Raw genomic sequence first — 19858 nt, 5'->3', positions numbered from 1 at the left:
GAACCTGTTCACAGTTCTTGTTCTTTCCACTGTTGTTGATTCATGGATTATTATTAGATAGGTTTAAAAAAACTACAAATATATCAGAGAGAGGATTTGATTCACAAACTCATGACTTTTTTAACCTTTTCTTTTGCCATGCCAGAGGGCCTGCTTGGCTTACACTGCAGGCTAGAGAGCAGAGAGACCTACTGTGGACAGCTTCGACTTCCACTCAGGAGACCCCAGTTTGCCCAGCAGCAATCAGTGCAGTGCACTCAACCATCTGTAAACCAGCTGAGGAAGAGGGTAAGCTCACTGACACCAAACCCAGCACAGACACAACCAGCCCACTTCCCAAACAAAACAACTTAAAATCAGATTGGCTATCTCCCTCCTATACCCCAGTGGTGACTGAGATTACAGTAGGGACAGGGACAAGGTCCATTTTTTTCCCATTGCTACAATCAGAAGGAGTGGTTGTCAATGAGCTAGAAACAATGTCACATATATGCCCATAAACACTCTGAAGTTTAGCCAGTCATTTTGAGCTCCCAACACACATTTAGACTTTTCCTCCTTGCAAAACTCCCAGAGCTCAGTAATAACGTGGCTGTGTGAGGGTGCAGGGAACCCAGGGATGAAGTGAACCCATGGGGGTTGTGTTCATTTCCAGTAATAGGCTGTGGTTTCTAGTCAGCTGGCACATTGCAGACATGGGGCTGAAAGCTGGGTTTTTTTCTTAACTGGTTCAGCCTTTCCCATACGTGACCAGCATGGATCCTGAACCTGCAAGATGCTGATAAATCTATAGGAGGCAAAGGCATTTATCATCTCATAGAAAGCACTCATTGTCTAGTAGCATGAGGCCATGATGTTTGTACAGTCTTCTAAATTGGTGAAAGCATTAATTACACTGAATAATGGTAACCCTGATATCTTGGCAGACATCTGAAACCTTGGATAATTACAGCTTCTGCTAAATAAATTTTAGTTCTTCTCTGAATTTTGATTTTAGGGGACAGGAATAATCTTCAGATAACCCAGTGCCTGAGAAATCAAGATGTGAAGAACTGGAGTTTTACCTGTATGAAAATGACTGATGGACAGGAGTAAAAGACTTTTTTCTAACTACTTCTGATGAGTTAATGTACTTCTCCTAACTGAGGAGATGGGGGGGAGCATTGAAAAATCCATGCAAAACCACAGCAAACAAACTCATAAAACACACTTTTAGCAAAGAAAATACAACATAATGAAACATGAAATGAAAGGGGAAAAAAATGGGAGTCAGTCGTGACGGGGATTGGAAAATCTACATGTCAGCAAAAGAAACTTGTTACTTGATAAGCTTAATAATAGATAAAGTCCCCTATAGATAAATTGTTATCACAGTTGAAGACCATTTTATTAAAATGTTAATGGCCTGAGGCAAAAGCAAACTGTTCCCTTAATCTGCCAGAAGAACTGCTTTCTCAGGAATTATATACGCCAGAGCACTTGGGATCTGAGCTAACTGTAATAAGCATGTTTGAAAATTGGAGCATCCACAGCTTGTAAATTTGAGACTAAAAGGGAATGGATCTCACATGTCTCAAAATGGCTGTGGCCTGTCCTGCCAAGCCCAACTTTCCCTCGCATCCTTGGATGAAAACTGCTGGATTCAATTGCTGCAGTCAAAACAGCTGAGGTGTCTGTGACTGGAGGAAGGATTTGTTTTTCTTTGCCTTCTTCCACACTAACTGTGTAAAAGGTACAGCTTAATAAGCTGTAATGGCAAACAGGATGAAAGTATGTTTTCATCAGCACCTCTAAGCACGGCAAAACTACAGAGCGACCTGACAACTACACTGAGCGTTCAGTGAATTGTGATGGATTGTGGTGTGATCCGTCTGGGATGAGAGTACCCACAAAAAACCCTCAACAGGATCTGATGGAAACTCATTCCATGCAGAGGACTCCTTTCTATGCTTCTTTCTATCAGCACAGTGTCAGCCTGAAGCACAGTGCAGCTGATGAAGTCGGTTCCACGTCCTGTATTTCCTTGTGATGTATGACACGCATATTCCCCGAAGCCCACGGACACCTGAGCACTGAGAATGAAAAGGTAAAGCAGGGAGCAGTTGTGATGCTGAATGTTGCATTCCTTCTCAGTTTTATCTCAATGGGAAAGGTACCAAAGAACCTCCCATGAGCCCTATGCTATAAATACAAATCTTCACACTCAGTCTTCCTCAAAAGCTGGGATGTGGTCGAGTGTTACTCACTAATAACGCTCTCTCCTCCTTTGGTGTAATACAAATGTGAGCAGGATTTGCACCTCTGAGATAACTGTTCTTTAATGTAAAAATTACCAGCTAATTAGTGTAGTTAAGAGACCCAGTGGGGCAAAAAAGATGGTGTCTGCAGGTGTTTCTGTGTGGTGAAATGAGCAGTGCACTCCAAACACCTTTCCACCTGCAGTGGTGACACTTCATCCACCTGATGTTTGTGCTGTGCTTGGGAGAGGTAAAGTTCAGGATATCTGCTCATGGACTAGCCCATGGTAAGCTCAACTGTGCCTGACTTGTCCACACTGCATCACAATGTTTAGTCTAGGCTAAAGCACTACACGTGCTCTCTCCCATCAGGAGAGGCACCAGAGCTGAGCCCATCTTTGTGCTTGAGGAAGCACCTCGTTTTTGCAACAGGACTGCTCTGTGCTAAGGTGATAGGATAAATCTCTTCTGTGCATCTGCCTTTTTTCATCAATGTGGTTTTGATTTGTGGGTTTTTTTCCCCTCAGAGCAGCCCTGAATGTGCATTGCTTGGTGAGTGTGGCCCCCCTGAAGCAGGGCATGCAAGCCTGACCCATGTGTGAGAGGTTACAGGACAGCAGGTGCATGGTGCCATCCTCCTTGACAGAAGCCAGGTAAGATGCCACTTTTTCAGACTAATGTAGACAGAGCTATTGCTTTGAAGCAGGAGACAAAGGCTAAGACACGGAAGTAAGCAAGTACTGCATCATTTTTAACCTACGCGTTCACAGTTCTTGTGGGAGAAAAGCCTTTTACAACCTTTACCTTCTGACCTGGTGACTGTTGTGCAATGTTTTAGGATATTCAGAAGAGGTACTCTGTGGTGTGGAGATGAGGAGGTAGCTACATTACTGCATGGTTTTATGAGTCTGGAGCGCTTTTTCATTGGAGTGTCAAGAGATGCACTGCAACAACACAGCCCCCAGTTTGGTTCCTCAATCTAAACCCAGCCTGGTGCAACTTAGGCTGTTTTCTCTTGTATTGTCACTTGGGAGAAGAGATTAATCCCCTGCAGGCCACAACCTCATGTCAAGGAGCTGAAGTGAGTGATAAGGTCTCCTCTGAGGCTCCTTCTCCTTTATAGTTATCATTCCAAAGCAAAAAGAAAAGGTGTTTGACTTTCTAGAGGCTTCCCCAGTGAGCTCTGCAAGGAGGCTGGTGTGTGCTAGGCTCATCCAGGGATGCAGTGAAGCAGGGGGGGTTGTTAGGCTGGAGTCAGAAGCTGTTGGAGGGATGGTAGGGAGCCTCCCCAGCTCTTCCAGAAGACGAGGGGCTCTAGCCTGTGAGTGCCAAGCTGGGGATGCCACAGCCAGGTTTCTTACAGAGCTTGGGAGGAGTGCTGCTGTCGTGCAGCTATACAGCTGTCTAACCAGAGCTCCCTCAAGCCCAGCACGCTCAAGCTCCAGAGAGTGAACATGTGCTGGGCTATGCCTGGCCCAGAGCGTCCAGAAAAGCTTAGTGATGGAAATTAACAGCTTCCATTGCAGTGCTCTAAGTGCCCCATGCAGGCAAGCCCTCAGAAGCCACATTAACCTGAGCTTAGACCGTAATGTGAACTCTCTGGCAAAGGTAGTCCCTAACTAAAGGCAGAAAATCTCTGCAACGAGCAGTAACAGTGCATATAAAACAAAATAACAGCAGGACTGGGGAATAGCAATGGCACATCTTCCCTTCCAAATTGAATTGTTCACTTCATTGTGAGAAGGAATAATTATCATGTTTATTGTGTTTGGCTCAATTAGGCTGGAATCTTAGGCCAGGAACCTTTCTTTTTACATTGCTGTAAACGTTGTCCATGTATGGCTGTGTCAGCGTGGATTTTGCTGTTGTGAAGGTACCACAGCTGTCTGCCTAAACTGGAGCATGCAAAGCTGAACTCATTCTGAAAGTCTCTCTTCTCCTAGTTTTAATCAGCTAAATTTTCTAGTAAACTCAAAGGAAAGCAAGCAAGGCTCTTATTTCTGTAGAGTACTGCCCCAGGGAGAGAAGCATGGGCTGAAACTGTTTGCTTTTGTACGTGGTGCACAATGAACTCATGGAACCTATCACAACAAGATGCATTCAGAGACAATATACACAGGGAGGTCACAAAACATGCATGACTTTCATGAGGTGACTTATTTCTATATGAGACTTGCAAACAGCATAATGAAACCAGAGCAGGAGATGGTAGGAGCTTGTGGTAGACCTCAGCATGGTAAGCAGAAGGTCAGTACCTGACAGGGAGATCACAGGTACACACAGTTTAGTTAGCAGAGAGCTTGCTTGGGACTGTGTACAGTAGGCTTCTACTTTCCATGGCATGGGTGCATGTAAGAGATACTTAGACACTAGAGGAAAGGCACTCTCAAAGACTTCAAGTCTTCAGGCTGCACTAGTAGAAATGAGCTCTCACAGCAAGTGAAGGCCAGAGTCAAATGTGCAAGAGGAGGGGGAACTCGACCACTCCTACAGGTCTAAGAAGCCCTCGAGGGAGATGGCAGGTACAATTGTGCAAGATCACTCAAGAGTCTCTTAACTGTGACTGTTTCAATGCTGCATACATCAGTGGCTGGGAAAATTGTGAGTACCAGAATGACCCAGCAGATTATCCTTTCCACTTCTGCATTAACCCTTTTTCAGCTGGGGAGGCATCTCATTCCAGGATCACTATCAGTGGCTGGTAAAGGGTGATTAGACAAATCTAAGTCTACATTTCTAGAAACAGATTTAGGTCCATTTCCCCTAATTCTTTGAAATTTCTTTTTCATAGAATCACAGAATGGTAGGGGTTGGAAGGGACCTTTAGAGATCATCCAGTCCAACCCCCCTGCAGAAGCAGGGTCACCTAGATCAGGTCGCACAGGAACGTGTCCAGGCGGGTCTTGAAGACCTCCAAGGAAGGGGACTTTTCTTGATGAAGTTAGAGAGAAGCATAGAGAACTACAGGTTAGAAATGTGTAAATAATGCAAAGTGAACCCTGAGGGATAATACATATCTTGAGCACTAGCAAAAATTCTGGGAAAGGACAGGCTAGGTTAGTTAGAGAGATCAGAGATCACATCTTTGAGAGAGAAGTGGACTAAGGATGAAATTATAGGTGCTGCCTTTCAAAATTTTCATTAGGATGCTTGATACCAGGAAACATTTCTATATCCAGTAAGAAACTGAACCCAAATGACAGCTGACATGTATGTAGGATGGGTTTTAGGTTGGAAAAACAGTCTAGAAGAGAGACATGTCTGCTCAGTGAATGCAATGTGAAGGGGCACTTAAATACAACTTTGGTATGCCAGTGTGAGAAGTTGTGGTGAACCAGAATACATGACAGATCACATAAAGAAAACTGTCATGTTTCACATTCATTGGAGCTGTGGAATAAGTTGGACACGATGTCTGCTTGTTAGCTCAATTTGTCTTCATGTCCCAACAGGTAGAAAGGCGAGAGCAATAGCACAGAGAAGAGCTGTGTTAGAAAGACAGTGTTTAGGGTTTTGTTGCCTCACTTCAAGCTAAAACCCACAAGATGCTTTATGATATCATAGCACAGAGACTTAAAGCCTGAACTCTGGGAAAAGGCTGACCCAGACGTAGTGCAGTGCCCTAGGTGTGTGTAACACATTGGATGAGTGCATACAACATGCATGGGCCACCATCTAAGTTCTTCCATCTGGGATGGTTTTCTTAACTAGCACTTGTAAGAAATGTAGTGTCTCTTGAATCTGCTGTTGATTAAAAAAGACCCCAAACAACAAGAAACCCAAATCCCTACTGATGCACTGATTTCAGTGTCCAGCTTGCCTTTTGATTGCCCTGGGAGTTGGTGCTTTCCCTGCATCGTCAGGTCGGATTTGCACATTAAATGCAACTCATGCTCCTTCTCATATGCTGAGAGTGGCAGCTCTAAAGCAAACCATGCTGCCTGGCTTTGTGCAGGTATGCAGCTACATGCTAAGCAGGGAGCCATCTCCTTAGGAAACCAGCAGGAACGTTTCCAGGGCCAGGAGTTGCTGCTGCATTGCTTCTGCAGTGCAGAGTTGGGTTGAAGTTTAAAGGCAGAGCAATTCCATGCCACGCTCGTTGCTGGCATGTGGGGAGTTCTTGGCAGCTCAAATGGTGGGTCATAAATTCTCCTTCACTAGTTTGGGGGCTTGATTATTCTTTTGTGCTCTGCTGGAAACATTACTTATGAGAATTGGGGCATTTTAATTTGGCTGTGCTACCACTTTATTAATATTTGAACATCTCACTGTTTTCTGTCTTGGCACAACGGGATCCACAAAAAGAGGGTAAAAAGAGACAGCGCTCCTCTCCCTGGCACCCGAGTCCTGCCCTTTTATTTTTAATTACTTTGAAATATTTCTGGAACTTTTTTTTCATGCCATTTTGAGAATACAAATTAAGTTTTGACTGTAAGAAAGAATACTATAGAAAGCAAGCAAATGTGGCCTTACTCATCCAGAGACTGCATCAAACATGCAAGGGACAGACACTTGCCAATTTATCCATTATATCCTGGCATAACAATGATCCATTAGCCTGAGTGAGGCCTATGTGAACTGTATGCACATTTGGCTAAACACACTCAGTTTATTTAGCCTCTGGTGTGCTCTGGATTAGAGCAGGCACTCATTAGAGAATAGCATTTCTTCCACCAATGCTGTTTTCCATCATCCGAGGGAAGTGACAGAGCTTTTCAAAAGGACAAACGTTCCCTTCTTGTACATGTTCATCCAAAATTCAATAGGTTTTAACCACGAGTGTTTCTAAAAGCAAAAGTTGATCCTGAGGCTAAAAGAAGACAATCAGAGTCATGGAAGATTGTGCACTGTTAGCTGGGGTTTACCACTTGGCATGTTGGCATGTTCCCTTTTACAGCTCACTGTAAAAGGCTGAGCCCCTGAAGCTAAACCCCCTGACAATGCTGAAGAGATCCCTTGAGAATTCCCCTGAGATCCTAAGGGAAAAGTTACCTTGTGCAGTGGGATAATTATGCCCTGTGGCCTTCCAGGACAATTCAGTTGCCAAATCAAGGGTCAGAAGGAAAAGGCACCCTAGAACGCTCAGTAATGACCTGGCTGTTGAATGTAGGGGACCTGATTCTTAGTGGCAGTGCTGCATCTTTCCACTGATTGTGTAAAGAACTTCAGAACTTTATAGTGAGAGGATAAAGGCATGAAACACAGCTTTCCTGTACACAACATTGTCAGAGCTCACTGTAATTCCCCCTTGCAGCTAGATCCCAGGGCTGTGCTTTCTGGTAGAAAAGAACAACCAGGTGCAGCCTTCGTCTCCATCCCTGAGGAATTATTAGGCAATAGCAGGTGAGACAGTTGAGGCAGCAGGGTCAAGGCCAAGGCTAAATGGCAGAGCTACATACCAATTAGCAAACAGGCTGTTTAAAACTCATTGGCTCATAGCATCAGAGCTAAAATTACTGTAATGGAAAAAGACCTGATAGGTCTTATTAAGATATTATTACACATTGATTTGGTGAAAGGTAGCCATTCAGTATTCTCAGTTCACATACAAAGATAGTTATTGACAGAATTAAAAGAGAATACATGTTGACATTAAAAAAGAGATTTAACAAAAGGAACAATGTCTAGAGGTTAAAAGAGTCCTCATTCCTTCTCCCACAAAAGAAAGGTCCAAAATAATGCATCAGACACATGATGAGTATTTTCCACGGGCTTCCAGAAGCACTGGACTTACAGCAAGTGACTGTACTGGGAAAGCAGGTGACTTGCAGCCTAGGTGAATCTGCACAAAGACCACATCTGTGTACCAGCTTGTGCCCATTACCCCTTGTCTTGTCACTGGACACCACAGAACAAAGACTGGCCCCAGCCTCTCAACACCCGCCCTGTAGGTGTTTATCAGCATTGATGAGGTCCCCCCTCAGCCCTCTCTTCTCCAGGCTGAACAGCACCAAGTCCTGCAGCCTTTCCTCATCACAGAGATGTTCCAGTCCCCTGTTCATCTTGGTAGCTCTGTGCTGGACTCTCTCCAGCAGTTCCCTGTCCCTCTTTTGCTGAGGAGCCCAGAACTGGACTCCAGATGAGGCCTCACCAGGGCAGAGTCGAGGGGGAGCAGAACCTCCCTCGACCATGGACCAACAGGTTTGCTTTGTGCATATTCCCTGAGGTTGACAGGTCTTGTGCTCCTTCTTCCCAAGGCTCCTTCCACCTCCCTGCCTCCCCTCTCCTCTGCCTGCTCCAGCTGATATCAGCCTCTCAGTACCAAGCCAGAGCCCTGTGAGCACTGGCAGCAGCCAGTCCCAGATAAGAACTCCTAGGCGATGCTGTTGTGCTTCATTTCCTCTGCTGTACGCTGCACAGAAAGGGAACCAGAGCCCCTTTGCCATCAGGACAGACAACCTATCAGTCTTCTCAACCTGCTTAGTCCCCTCGGAGGGAAGAGGATGGGGCTGCTGAAAGGCAATGTCATCTATTCCTGCCATGTCAGCAACACTTTATAGTATCAGAGGCAGCTGACGGATGGCAAAGGAGAGCAGTAACTTTATTAACCACTTCTCTTGTGTTGGACAGCTTTAGTAGAAATCTGAATAACCAGTTCTTCCCCTGGGTTTATTGGACGTGGCTTGTTTTGCAAGTGGGAAAACAATTCTGAATTTCATGCCTCAGTGAGCTAACGTGTTTACACAACACTGCTGACGCAGCAGAAACAGGCTGCGCTATGTGTCAAATATTGCTTGGGCTGCAGGCAAAATAACCGTGTGGCTGAAAGGCAATGCTCAGTGCAGGGCTCTTTTGCCAGAGGCAGCTGTTGGGGATGTGTGAGGGTGAAGGGATAGGGAGTGAGGCTCAATGACCAAATCCCTTGTTGCAGAGCAGTTCTCAGAATGAGGGGGAAGTTTTCTGAGGTTGCCACTGCTCTTCTCCTGATAATTATTAATAGCTATTCCCATCAACTAATTTGTGTAAAGAGGAACTTGAACGGTGCACAGACCTCAGCTTCACCTTTAGGATCTGACTCAAAGCCACCTGAAGCCCGTGGGAGACTTTTTGCTGATTTTGGTGTGAGGCTCTTGCCTTATTTTGGATTGTGAGGAGATAGATTTGCACAGACAAATTTCTGCACAGCAAGGAGAGAGGGAGCTTTCCTCTTTCTGACACACAATAAGGCAGAGCACAGAAAGATGGGCATTTCAGATGATTGGCTTGAAAGAGCTACCCTATAATGGCAGCACAATTACAAGCCTGCAGGGAAAATTTCTGGGCTTTTGTATAAAAAGGAGCAAAGAAGAAGACAAAAAGGTTTTACTGAGTTACAGTGCCAGGGTTTCAGTTACCAGTTCTGTTGGAAAGCCAATAAGAGGGCTTAACTAAAAATATTTCCATATACAAAATGGGTGGATGTGCAAGAGCAGGGCAGGGGGTAGAAAGGGAAAGGAGAAGGGGGTTGATACAGAGGCAACCTGCTGCAAACAAGAATCGCCACAGAAAGTGGCCAGAGCAGCGAGGAGCAGAGAGACTTTCTGGCCAGAGAAGGGTGGTCTGATGCTCTCCAAATAAATGAAGATTTTAAACAAAAAAAAGGAAAAGAAAGGGAAAGAGAGAGTGAAATCAGCTGCCAGGGAGTGCTGGGGCCAGAAAAAGCAACAAAGCCCTATTTTTAATGTAACTTTTTTTTCTTCTGCCAGTAAAAAATGAAACGATAAAATAGGCTAGAGAAAGGAAGCAATTGGGAATGGCTGAAGAGGATTCCCAGCTGTGCTTGCAATCAGTGCAATTCATGACTCACAACATGCTGGCCACATCACTTCCCAGGAGCAACATATTCTCATGAACCAGCAAAACAAGTTGGAGACAATCTTTAAAGGCTTTTTGGATCCTTCCTGGCTTAGTCCTGGAACTGCCCATGAAGCAGCTCGCTGGCTTTGAGGGCCAGAGTGGTCTGAGCATGGGTCAGCTTCCCTTTTCTCTCTGCTTCAGCTGCTGTCCCATCCATCAGCCCATCTTTATGTGAAACCAAATGTCTCAGAATTGACTGCTCATATCTTGGTCTTGCTATTTATCACCTGACTGGTACATAAATCGTCTGATTCAAGTGATAACACTGCAAGTCCCCTCCCAATCTCAGCTTCCACTCAACAGCCAGGCTGTTGCTTTTATTGAGTAGTGGTTTTTTAATAATAGAGCTGTGCACTTGCTCTGCCATACAGTGAAATGTTTAGCTGTACATAATTAATGTGTGGCTATGCTGCTAACAGAGAAGAAGCGTTTAGTGCTGCAGTAGCCTCGAGTTTTTCTCATGGCTACTGGTTATTTACTTATTTTCATGGTTGAGTCACTTGTTTTGCTCGTTGCAGAAGTCTCCTCACTGATTAAAGGTCACACGTCCCATCTCTAACAGTGTCACACTAACTGGCAGGGTCAGAGTCTAGCTACAGTTCCAAACTTCTGTGAAGCTCCTCTGTTCCTGTCATCAGTTTTCTTACCTGGCTGTGACGTCTCCCTTGCGTTGCAGTTTTCTGTGCAGAGGTTACAGCTACACCCACGTGCAGCAGCAAAATCTCCTTTTCCTCAGGAAACTCCAACCTTCTCAAACTGCTCAGTGCTCTGAAGCTGAATCCCAAGTCAAAATTCTGATGTTCTCAAGTGCTGGGAAGATAGGAATCAGAATCACACATCACTGCAGAATCTCAAGCTCATCCAGTCCAGCCTCCCTCCAGAGCAGGACCACCCAGAGTAGGGCACACAGGAACTCATCCAGGTGGGTTTGGAATGTCCCCAGAGAAAGAGACTCCACAGCCCATCTGGGCAGCCCCTTCCAGTGCTCCCTCAGCAGATAAAATTGTTTCTACTTGAGGCACTGACTCTTTTGTAAGGTTAAGTTTTTGGGTTGTTTAATATTGAGATGTTAGAAGCAAACAGACCCTCGATAGAAGTCCATTTCCAATGCCTATGGAAAATAACATGTGCTGCACACTAACACAGAGAGCAAATGAAAATAATCCCCAAATTCAGTATTTTTGTACTGTTAGAATAACGTGTTTTCTCAGAACTGAACAAACCCAACCCCCAAGAATGCCAGAATGGTTTTCAACACTTTTCTTTGGGAAATATAATTGGATTTTGCATGGAATCTTTTTAAACAACATGCATTCTCTGATGGCAGAGCGTGTCTGGTGTCCTCACCAGCTCTCTTTCAGTGCATCTTAGAAGAAGGCAACTTTTGAGCTTTAATGGAGGGGGAGAGGGCTTCTTTCAGGAAAACAGGATTTCAGCTGTAAGGATATAAAATACACAGGCATGTTACTGTGTTTCAGTGCCATCATGATAGGCCAGGAGGCAGAAAAGTGTTGATTGTTTTATGGACTGTAGCTGAATCAAATTCCTTACGTACATGCCAGTTGAGTTCAGTGATCTCTGCTCCAGAATGAGTTTGATGAGATGGGTGTAAGGGAGGTGGCAAAGGCTCATATTGGGCTTACATTGCAGTGATTAACACAACCTCTAGAAACAATGATATAAAGCCATTTCAAGCTGCACAGAGTCACTGTGAACTGCTTACAGGTGAGGCCAAGAGATCTCTACTAGTCCTGCCCTTTTTTGGGACAGTATCTTTGGGGCTGTCCAGGACTTCATCAGAGATTTCTAGCAAGTGAAGTCTGAGAGCTGAATTTTAGAGTGAAAACAATTCTCTGAAACTTATATAGGCTTGTGCGGTTTTTTGCATTTAGGGTCTAATTTTTAAGGGGGCAGATCACTGCCAAGTCACTGGGAAACTCCAGAGTTTAGTACATCACTAGATGGAGCCCTACAAAATGGGAATGAGGGCAATATAATAGCACTGGTTTTGCCTCTGTAAAGGTCAGTCTCGCCACAAATAAGTCACATCTTCAAGAGGGTGACTTTCTCCTGGTAGTCCCCCTCCATTCCCTCTCAGCAAGTAAAAGGTCAGCGCCTGACCACATCAACAACAACAACCCCAAATTATTTGTCTGTTGCTGAGAGATTTCATTTTAAAATCCATCAAGTATTGACATATCTATTGCTTCTTCTCTTTGAAATTGTTGCTAGACAAGATTTGACTGATTTTTACTTAGTGCAGCCAGCAGAAGGTCTGGGATTGGCTACCTGAAATAACTCTCACAGCAGCATTTCCCTCTGCAGAGTTTGGAAATTGAGGGAAACTGTGAATAACAACATTGAAATGCTGAACCACGAGAGAAACAAGGAAATAACGTGTCGGTTTTCAGCATGAGAAAGGGGATGTCTCAGCCCAGCAATATTTATGAGCTGGTATAAAGCTGTTTGTGTCAGAGTGGTCATATGTTCCTTAAATGTCAAGTCACAATCAATAACCTCGCTGAAATTTGACCCTGTTGGGTACAGTGTAGGAGAATTGGACGCTCTCCAGGCTATCGGTTGAAAGGCAAGAAACAGCAAGCAACTGATGAGAAGCTATCAATAAAACCTCAGTATTGTTTTGAGTTCAATTTCAAGTAATTGCCAGACATCTGAGATTGAGTCTGACAGACATGAAGAGGGCTAATGTCGGTTCCTGGTAATGAAAAGTAGGTTTCTTGTTCAAAATAGCACAATGGGACCTAATAGTGAAATCACTTCCCCCCTTGAAAAACAGGTTGCTCTATGAGTGCAGGAATCAGTGAAGCCTGTGTTTTTATGGATTTCTGCCCTGTGTCCTTACAACCTGCTCCCTTTGTCCCTCCCTCTTCCCCCACAGCAGCTCCAGTTTCTCCCTTGCATCCCCCGTTCACTGCATAGACTGACATGTGCTCTTTATTTGTTACTCTGATGTTTGCCAAATTCCAGGTCAGGGTTTTGGGGTGGGGTTTTCTTGTCTTGATAGAAATGATGCTGGCACAAAAGATGCCATCTCAATTGTTTTTTTAAATGAATTCTCCATTAAAGTGCCAGATCTTTTCAGAAAACTGGGGCTCAGGTGACACCCTAAGTTCAAGCAAAGGCTGAGATGGTCTGATTTGCCTCTTTGTAGGCAGGTTAGGTGCATGTGGGGAATTACAGCAGCAAGATTGAGACAGCATTACTTGTTAAGCTGCTCTTAACCTGTGATCATCTGTTGGAACCCCCTTTTCGATGTTATTTAACATGCTCTGCAAAATAATTTGTCATAAGGTTCTTCAGTGATGCATAGTTCAGGAAATGAATCCTGAAAAGAAATGTCTTCCCCCATTCTCATACTGTTAGCTAGGAACTTGCCAGAACACAAACTCCTGGCAGAAATACTATTGAGCATATAATAACAGCAAAATCATTGAAGGAAATTACAGCCTTCAGGAGGCTTTCACTTCCCACACAAAGCTCCACGTCAGTTTTTCAGTCGAGTTCTCTTGTACTTTGACCCTACAGCATTTTGAGAGGGGTTCTCAGAGGCAGTGGTGCCAGCAGGCACATGAGTGTTAAGCTCAATTTTGAGGCTGAATCAGACTGTTCAGACTGGCTAAAAGAGCAGCTGAAACTGCTGAGGCCATAGTAACAGTCACATCTGGTGACGTTTCTAAAGCTCCCTGTCCAAAGCCTCATGGCAGCAGGAAGACATATGAAATTAAAAATGTACTTAGAATCTGGTTTTTTGGAGAGTAGATATAAGTAGGATTGATGGAAAAGGTTTGTGCTCTGTTCTGTATATGGACCAGCACAGTCTCTGTAGCATGCAAGCCCAACCTCATTTTCCATGGGAAGAGAATAGATGGAAGGAAGTAGTATTAAAGATTACCTGTGCTCTGATTCCTCCTATGGGAATGCTCTGCCAAATCTTAGAGCCTCGCCTGCCATGAAGCTAATCTATCCTGCTAACAGCCATGTGGAGCAACAAATTGACTTCTTGCCCAAGTGGATAGAATGCATTCAACCTAACCTCCATCTAGCTGGAGGGATTCAAATGTATCTTGCCTGGCCGCTTTGTTTATTGTTCACCTCCCCCTAGCTCCCTGTAAACCCCAAGAGCACCCATCCTACCTTGATCCTTTTCTTTTTCTTACACTTAAAGAAATGTTGGCATTTACCTTGAGGATGGTGGGAAGGTTTCCATGTCTCTCAAAAACTGCTGTTGGGGATCTCCATGAAATATCCTTTCCTGGGGATGCTCTGGCACGTTTACTGTGGCATGTTTGACAGAAGCTCTGGGCAGGATCACAGCCTCAAAAGATCACTTCATTTAATGCCCCGTATTACCATGCAACTTCCCAGTGAGCCCAGGGATCTTTACAGAGCTTCTGGAATAATAAAGGCCACTTGGATGAGCTCAGTTTAATAGAGCACAGTCTGCCTATTGTGGGGAGTTTCTTTTCCATTTCTACTATATTTTCTAGTATCCCTGAAAGAAGGACCGAAGGAGCCTTTGAACTTCCACTGACTGCTGACTCTTGTGCCTTAGGAGAAATCCCACCACGTGCAGCTGTCTGTGGTGGCCTGACTGAACTACACACGGATCCAGACCCTGTGGTTACTCTCCAACAATATATTTAAGCAACAAATGCAGAGCCTTGCATCGGTGATGATTCCCTTTGATCAACAGTTGCTAATCTCATTACTTTAAAGATTTGCCTTCTTGGGATGGGTGAGTCAGTAATTTGAGCCTACTTTATAAGCCAATCTAATAGAAGTCAATTATGAAAAATAAGAAATGAGAAAGGAAGCAAGCTCACTAGGTTCATTCCTCTTTGGATTTGTCATGAGCTGGTCTTCTGGAGAATGAAGAAAACTAATTTCTTCCAGCCAGCTTTGTGGATACAACTCAGAAATTCAGCCACTGTCAGCTTCCTGCTCTTACATGTGAATCCTGATGAGGTCTTTTGTTTGTTTTTATTGTGTAGTTCTTTTTTCATGATGTTGTTTTGCTTCAGAGAGTTAGTTTTGGGTTATAATAAGAGTCTTACTGGCCAGAGGTACAAAGGGAGTCTCACACTTATCAGTGCTACAGTATGCAGCCAGCTGTTTCTGTGTGGTCAAAATGTAACTTTTCTTTGCTCACTTTTATTCTCTTTGCACCTCTGATAACTGAACTTAAAGAATCTTTTTGTTCTTTGTATATATTAAAAGACTCAGAGGATTTGTTTACTTGTCTCTGTAAGGGCGCTTGCATTTAGAAGCGGGAGAGTGTGCAGCAACCATTCCTATCGCTTGCAATGTTGAATCAAGTGAATCTCACCAATGGATGTTGTCTCCAGGTCAGATGCTGGATATTACTGAGTTTTTGCTCTGTTTTTTTGTGCTTTTTCTTCCAAGGAGGAATTGCTGAACATAGTGCTGTGATATTGAGGTTTATGTTTAACACTGGGGCTATTTGCAAAGCTATTTGTAGAGAGATGCAGAATGTGGAATCAGGGATCAGATACCATGCCCTCAGAGTGTCATTAAAACTCAACCTTTTCTGTAGTGCACTGTTGTGAACATTTATGATCAGACTGTAACAAGAGAAAGGATGATAAGGATGATAATGAAGCTGAAGCCATTTAGCATGGTATCATCTACTTAGACATCATGTAGAAGAGAAATTGCTTCTAAAAGGAGACAGAAAACCAAGCAGCCTAATCTTTGTGTATTTGATACTTGACCTTCATTTAAGGTGCAGTTTGGGGTAGAGAGTCACAGAATCTGAAGGGCTGGAAGTGACCTCGAAAGCTCATCCAGTGCAACCCCCCCTGCCAGAGCAGCACCACCTAGAGCAGGGCACACAGGAACTCGTCCAGCTGGGTTTGAATGTCTCCAGAGAAGGAGACTCCACAGCCCATCTGGGCAGCCTGTGCCAGGGCTCCCTCACCTCAACAGTGTTTCTTTGGAACCTCTTCTGTTCCAGCTTGTACCCGTTGCCCCTTGTCCTATCGTTGGCCATCACTGAGAACAGCCTGGCTCCATCCTCCTCACACCCACCCTTGATGTATTTATAAACATTAATAGAGAGCAGTTGAAAAAGGAGAAAACAAATTGTGGAAGCAGCTAAGCCCTAAGTGGGGTTTAAAGCAGCTTTCCTTCTTGATGTAAATTTCACATCACAATGTCCTAAAGCTCTCAGTGTATTATCAAACCAGGATTTAGATTTTCAGCTTCACAGCTCTCGTAAACATATGCCTGGGAATACAGTACCTGTGTAGGATGGTTAAGCTGCTGGTGTCCTCCACATTGAGAAACATGTAGCTTTCAGTTGCAAGAAATCACAGCAGGGATCTATCTTGGGAGAAAGCTCTCACTCTCTGTGCCTGAATAGTATGGGTACACAGTGCTTGCTCTGTAATCCTGTTGGATGAAGCAGTTTTATTGTTACTTACTGTCCTAGAAGTTGTCAAGTGGCAGCCTAATGCACCTCCTGAGGAAAAGGTTGAGAAACATCCCCTTTTTCAAACCATAATGGGGTTTTTTTTTTGAAAGGTATCATTGATAGTTGGATTTTGTTTGAAATAGAGTAGCTAAGAATACTTAGCTAAGAGAAACAGACAGCTTAGGGTAGCTGCCCATGGGCTCCACCACTTGAGTTTTACCTGAAGTGTAGGCTGACATGGCAGCATGAACTACTGCCAACACAAGAAACTGGGAAGTACAGCTGTGAGGAAAAGCTGAAATTAGATTCACTCAGACCTTTGAATTATTATTAACACAACAAATGACTTTGTGTGTTGTGAAAATTTTAGTAGGACTGAGATGACTTTTAAGCTAAAGAGATATTTTTTTGTCTTTGTGGATGTAAGTACAATGTCATTTGCTCGCCCTGCTAGCAGCTTAAAAGAAAACTCAGCATTCAAAGGGAGGAAAGATGCATCCTTAGCATGCTTCCAGCACACATTCATGAGTAATTTCCCTCCTGTGGCTCTCAGCCTGCACACCCTGATGCACTACCGAGGGACTCATAGGAATTGCGGTGTGCATCACCAGTGAAGTTGTGCAAATTGATTTAACTCGGTACATGCACTTGTTTTCATTCAGATGAAGAGCTGGCAAAACAAGCTCAAGTACTTTTCTCTTAAAAAGCATTTTGTTATATCCTATTGGCTGCACTGACTTCTCTGTACTCTGTATCTCCCCAGCCTGCCAACTGCCTCTGAACTAAGCTCATCTGTACTGAATGACAGAAGTATAATTCCCAGCACTGTTCACGTCATATGGGTAAGTTGGTCACATCTTACCCTTTGCAGGAGATGCTAAATATTGCAAACATGGAGATGCTGAAATCTAACTGGATTATGATTTCTTTTCATGCATATCTACTTCTCTTATGTCTCCTACAGTGAAGGATAAATGCACGTGTAGTCGTTCTATCTTGCATTTGGAATACACTGTAGACAAGATGCTAGTCTAGCATGTATTTTGCTTTATATATATTTTATATCTTTTGCTTTGTTATGATTTATTTAATTATTTTTGGCAATGGTTCTTTTGGCTCTAAGTCCAGGTTGGGGCAAGAGATTTCGTATTGGCCTGTGCATGCAAAGAGAGAAAAGACATATAGGCTTTAAAACTTGCTGTCATTAACTTGCCTCTCCTCAAATTAAGGCAGATTCCCAATGGTTCATCAGCCTCTGCTGAGGTTTGCTGTTCTTAATGAGTGTTGTCAGTTGAGTGCCACCCACTGGAATTCCATCCAGTGCAAACTAAAGCAAAAGTGCTGCGTTTTAAGCTCTGGCTGCTCGGTCCTTACCTCGGGCCACCTTCACAGCTCTGGTGAGCAGACACGTTCCTGTGTGGTGTGCAGATACAGTTTGCAGCACAGGGAAACCACTTTGAATGTAAAGGTAGACAATCCTTCAGCTCCCAGGGCTTTATGGATCCGTCGTAGATGCATGATGGCATCACGTCGTCTTGTGGCTGTGCTTCCACCACATGTGACTTCTTGATGATGTCTAGGAAGTTTTATTTAAGAGCAAAACAGTTCAAGCCCTTGCTTAAAAAAATGGGCAAATAAATGGTGTTGTCTATAAGCTCAATGAGCCATATTTCTCATCTTGTAATAAACAAATTAGCAGCTAAAGAAATGGGTTGACACAAACAAAATGTAAATTGGAGGGAAGGGGAAGGCAAAGAAGAGAAATAATTTGGGAAACTGTAACTGTTCACAGTAGGTTAAATTCTTTGCCTAGGGTACATTGACAATAGCCCCTTATAAAGCTTTCTAGTAGTAGCCAGTGGCTGTACCACATTAGCATTGGAGTTTGGATCAGGCTTGCATCTCTGCAGTAAATCTCCTGACTGCCCTCACACTCCTACCATGCTTTGGTTCATACTGGGAGTGATCTTGGGGCATCCAAACTACATTCCTTTCAGATGAAACTCAGTTCCACTATGTGCTAAGGCAATGCACTTACTGTGATCCAGCTGCCGGTTGTGTTCATATCCTTGGGACAAATCTACAGCTAATTTAAATGAACTTCCAGCCAAACACATACAGTGCAGTTATGGGATGCTCAGCACCATCTATTCCATCCTACACGTGCTCTTTTGGACACAATATTGGCTACTCAACAGCCAAGGTGCCTGCTACTACTTTTTCTCTGTTTCCACTCTTCCCAGAGACTGAGGCTTAGGCTCAGAAAGTTCAGCTGAACAGAGGTATCTGAAAGAGGTATCTGAAAGGTGTTCCACCCAAGGTGGAAGCTGAGGCTAGTCACTATGAACATGCACACAGTTGTTGTACACAGCAGTGATAATTGGAAGGTACCAAAAGGGAGAGCTGAATTGCTGTTAAAGGGCAAGAAGTGTACGAGGGGTTATACCAGATGACATTTTTGCACCTAAACTTTACAGACTGGGTTTTCCAGGCTCACAGCAACTTTGGGATATGTTTGCCCAATAAGAATATAAGGTCAGAAAAAAGACTCTAGTGCAATATCACGTCTCTGACTGTGGCTGGTAGAGGGAAAAGAATAAGGAACGGAATCTATGGTTCTAGCTTCAGAAAATCCCAGACTCTTCCTGACCTGTAAATTGCATCTACATCATCAGGTTTAACCCATCATAGACCTTTTTTCCATTCATTTGTATAATTTCTTTTTGAACTGGTTTATGGTTTTGGCCTTGTAAGCATCCTGTGTAATGTGTTCCACAATTTCATTACACAGTGTGTGAAAAAGTACTTCCTTTTGCATTAAGCCTGTTGCCTGATAACTTCATTTGGTATCTTTACTTTTTATGTTAGAGGAAAGAAGGAATCGTTCCCTGTTTCCCAAATAATCTCTAATTTGATAGAACTCTATTATAGTCCTTTCCAACCACCTTTCTTCTGCATTGAACAATAGGGTAGTATGTAATTAAAAAACAACCAACCTCCCTGTACCTACGTTAGTGGTTTTGTTCACTGGGAGGTCTGGAGCAACTACTTTAATTTGCTGTCCATTGCTTGCTTCCTGCTGGCTGCACCAAACTAGAAGCTCTGCTCCAGGGTTGCTGTAAACATGCTCCAAGTTCTGCCAGAAACAGAAGGTTCTGAATCAACGATTGGTTCCACAGTCAGCTCTGGACCCCATGTGTGGTAAGGACATTCGGCCCAGGGGACTCAACTGAAATGATTTCCCTTCAGCAGAGCTCTCGGCATCAATTGCTTTGATCTGTCAGTCCATCCTTCAGCACCCAATCACTTTCTAATGTAGATGTGACATCAT

The 19858-nt window shown here is 43.8% G+C and overlaps 1 long non-coding RNA gene across 1 annotated transcript in view; it reads right to left on the bottom strand.

The window, feature by feature from the left end:
* The window catches only part of LOC133625394 (uncharacterized), a 40924-nt gene that overhangs the window by 12413 nt on the left and 8653 nt on the right, over window positions 1-19858 (bottom strand). The window contains exons 3-5 of the long non-coding RNA XR_009818698.1: window positions 17902-18103; window positions 16356-16505; window positions 10721-10883 (exon numbers count right to left, since the gene is read on the bottom strand). This is a non-coding gene — a long non-coding RNA (uncharacterized LOC133625394). The remainder of the gene's footprint in view (window positions 1-10720; window positions 10884-16355; window positions 16506-17901; window positions 18104-19858) is intronic.

The sequence above is a fragment of the Colius striatus genome, chromosome 4 (genome assembly GCF_028858725.1).
Source record: "Colius striatus isolate bColStr4 chromosome 4, bColStr4.1.hap1, whole genome shotgun sequence".
Lineage (NCBI taxonomy): Eukaryota > Metazoa > Chordata > Aves > Coliiformes > Coliidae > Colius > Colius striatus.
The sequence above is the reverse complement of the archived record's forward strand: the minus strand, read 5'-3'. Positions and strand labels throughout refer to the sequence as shown.